Raw genomic sequence first — 3523 nt, 5'->3', positions numbered from 1 at the left:
GTTAGGGTTAGGGTTAGGGTTAGGGTTAGGGTTAGGGTTAGGGTTAGGGTTAGGGTTAGGGTTAGGGTTAGGGTTAGGGTTAGGGTTAGGGTTAGGGTTAGGGTTAGGGTTAGGGTTAGGGTTAGGGTTAGGGTTAGGGTTAGGGTTAGGGTTAGGGTTAGGGTTAGGGTTAGGGTTAGGGTTAGGGTTAGGGTTAGGGTTAGGGTTAGGGTTAGGGTTAGGGTTAGGGTTAGGGTTAGGGTTAGGGTTAGGGTTAGGGTTAGGGTTAGGGTTAGGGTTAGGGTTAGGGTTAGGGTTAGGGTTAGGGTTAGGGTTAGGGTTAGGGTTAGGGTTAGGGTTAGGGTTAGGGTTAGGGTTAGGGTTAGGGTTAGGGTTAGGGTTAGGGTTAGGGTTAGGGTTAGGGTTAGGGTTAGGGTTAGGGTTAGGGTTAGGGTTAGGGTTAGGGTTAGGGTTAGGGTTAGGGTTAGGGTTAGGGTTAGGGTTAGGGTTAGGGTTAGGGTTAGGGTTAGGGTTAGGGTTAGGGTTAGGGTTAGGGTTAGGGTTAGGGTTAGGGTTAGGGTTAGGGTTAGGGTTAGGGTTAGGGTTAGGGTTAGGGTTAGGGTTAGGGTTAGGGTTAGGGTTAGGGTTAGGGTTAGGGTTAGGGTTAGGGTTAGGGTTAGGGTTAGGGTTAGGGTTAGGGTTAGGGTTAGGGTTAGGGTTAGGGTTAGGGTTAGGGTTAGGGTTAGGGTTAGGGTTAGGGTTAGGGTTAGGGTTAGGGTTAGGGTTAGGGTTAGGGTTAGGGTTAGGGTTAGGGTTAGGGTTAGGGTTAGGGTTAGGGTTAGGGTTAGGGTTAGGGTTAGGGTTAGGGTTAGGGTTAGGGTTAGGGTTAGGGTTAGGGTTAGGGTTAGGGTTAGGGTTAGGGTTAGGGTTAGGGTTAGGGTTAGGGTTAGGGTTAGGGTTAGGGTTAGGGTTAGGGTTAGGGTTAGGGTTAGGGTTAGGGTTAGGGTTAGGGTTAGGGTTAGGGTTAGGGTTAGGGTTAGGGTTAGGGTTAGGGTTAGGGTTAGGGTTAGGGTTAGGGTTAGGGTTAGGGTTAGGGTTAGGGTTAGGGTTAGGGTTAGGGTTAGGGTTAGGGTTAGGGTTAGGGTTAGGGTTAGGGTTAGGGTTAGGGTTAGGGTTAGGGTTAGGGTTAGGGTTAGGGTTAGGGTTAGGGTTAGGGTTAGGGTTAGGGTTAGGGTTAGGGTTAGGGTTAGGGTTAGGGTTAGGGTTAGGGTTAGGGTTAGGGTTAGGGTTAGGGTTAGGGTTAGGGTTAGGGTTAGGGTTAGGGTTAGGGTTAGGGTTAGGGTTAGGGTTAGGGTTAGGGTTAGGGTTAGGGTTAGGGTTAGGGTTAGGGTTAGGGTTAGGGTTAGGGTTAGGGTTAGGGTTAGGGTTAGGGTTAGGGTTAGGGTTAGGGTTAGGGTTAGGGTTAGGGTTAGGGTTAGGGTTAGGGTTAGGGTTAGGGTTAGGGTTAGGGTTAGGGTTAGGGTTAGGGTTAGGGTTAGGGTTAGGGTTAGGGTTAGGGTTAGGGTTAGGGTTAGGGTTAGGGTTAGGGTTAGGGTTAGGGTTAGGGTTAGGGTTAGGGTTAGGGTTAGGGTTAGGGTTAGGGTTAGGGTTAGGGTTAGGGTTAGGGTTAGGGTTAGGGTTAGGGTTAGGGTTAGGGTTAGGGTTAGGGTTAGGGTTAGGGTTAGGGTTAGGGTTAGGGTTAGGGTTAGGGTTAGGGTTAGGGTTAGGGTTAGGGTTAGGGTTAGGGTTAGGGTTAGGGTTAGGGTTAGGGTTAGGGTTAGGGTTAGGGTTAGGGTTAGGGTTAGGGTTAGGGTTAGGGTTAGGGTTAGGGTTAGGGTTAGGGTTAGGGTTAGGGTTAGGGTTAGGGTTAGGGTTAGGGTTAGGGTTAGGGTTAGGGTTAGGGTTAGGGTTAGGGTTAGGGTTAGGGTTAGGGTTAGGGTTAGGGTTAGGGTTAGGGTTAGGGTTAGGGTTAGGGTTAGGGTTAGGGTTAGGGTTAGGGTTAGGGTTAGGGTTAGGGTTAGGGTTAGGGTTAGGGTTAGGGTTAGGGTTAGGGTTAGGGTTAGGGTTAGGGTTAGGGTTAGGGTTAGGGTTAGGGTTAGGGTTAGGGTTAGGGTTAGGGTTAGGGTTAGGGTTAGGGTTAGGGTTAGGGTTAGGGTTAGGGTTAGGGTTAGGGTTAGGGTTAGGGTTAGGGTTAGGGTTAGGGTTAGGGTTAGGGTTAGGGTTAGGGTTAGGGTTAGGGTTAGGGTTAGGGTTAGGGTTAGGGTTAGGGTTAGGGTTAGGGTTAGGGTTAGGGTTAGGGTTAGGGTTAGGGTTAGGGTTAGGGTTAGGGTTAGGGTTAGGGTTAGGGTTAGGGTTAGGGTTAGGGTTAGGGTTAGGGTTAGGGTTAGGGTTAGGGTTAGGGTTAGGGTTAGGGTTAGGGTTAGGGTTAGGGTTAGGGTTAGGGTTAGGGTTAGGGTTAGGGTTAGGGTTAGGGTTAGGGTTAGGGTTAGGGTTAGGGTTAGGGTTAGGGTTAGGGTTAGGGTTAGGGTTAGGGTTAGGGTTAGGGTTAGGGTTAGGGTTAGGGTTAGGGTTAGGGTTAGGGTTAGGGTTAGGGTTAGGGTTAGGGTTAGGGTTAGGGTTAGGGTTAGGGTTAGGGTTAGGGTTAGGGTTAGGGTTAGGGTTAGGGTTAGGGTTAGGGTTAGGGTTAGGGTTAGGGTTAGGGTTAGGGTTAGGGTTAGGGTTAGGGTTAGGGTTAGGGTTAGGGTTAGGGTTAGGGTTAGGGTTAGGGTTAGGGTTAGGGTTAGGGTTAGGGTTAGGGTTAGGGTTAGGGTTAGGGTTAGGGTTAGGGTTAGGGTTAGGGTTAGGGTTAGGGTTAGGGTTAGGGTTAGGGTTAGGGTTAGGGTTAGGGTTAGGGTTAGGGTTAGGGTTAGGGTTAGGGTTAGGGTTAGGGTTAGGGTTAGGGTTAGGGTTAGGGTTAGGGTTAGGGTTAGGGTTAGGGTTAGGGTTAGGGTTAGGGTTAGGGTTAGGGTTAGGGTTAGGGTTAGGGTTAGGGTTAGGGTTAGGGTTAGGGTTAGGGTTAGGGTTAGGGTTAGGGTTAGGGTTAGGGTTAGGGTTAGGGTTAGGGTTAGGGTTAGGGTTAGGGTTAGGGTTAGGGTTAGGGTTAGGGTTAGGGTTAGGGTTAGGGTTAGGGTTAGGGTTAGGGTTAGGGTTAGGGTTAGGGTTAGGGTTAGGGTTAGGGTTAGGGTTAGGGTTAGGGTTAGGGTTAGGGTTAGGGTTAGGGTTAGGGTTAGGGTTAGGGTTAGGGTTAGGGTTAGGGTTAGGGTTAGGGTTAGGGTTAGGGTTAGGGTTAGGGTTAGGGTTAGGGTTAGGGTTAGGGTTAGGGTTAGGGTTAGGGTTAGGGTTAGGGTTAGGGTTAGGGTTAGGGTTAGGGTTAGGGTTAGGGTTAGGGTTAGGGTTAGGGTTAGGGTTAGGGTTAGGGTTAGGGTTAGGGTTAGGGTTAGGGTTAGGGTTAGGGTTAGGGTTAGGG

The sequence above is a fragment of the Macaca fascicularis genome, chromosome 13 (genome assembly GCF_037993035.2).
Source record: "Macaca fascicularis isolate 582-1 chromosome 13, T2T-MFA8v1.1".
Taxonomy (NCBI): Eukaryota; Metazoa; Chordata; class Mammalia; order Primates; family Cercopithecidae; genus Macaca; species Macaca fascicularis.
The sequence above is the reverse complement of the archived record's forward strand: the minus strand, read 5'-3'. Positions refer to the sequence as shown.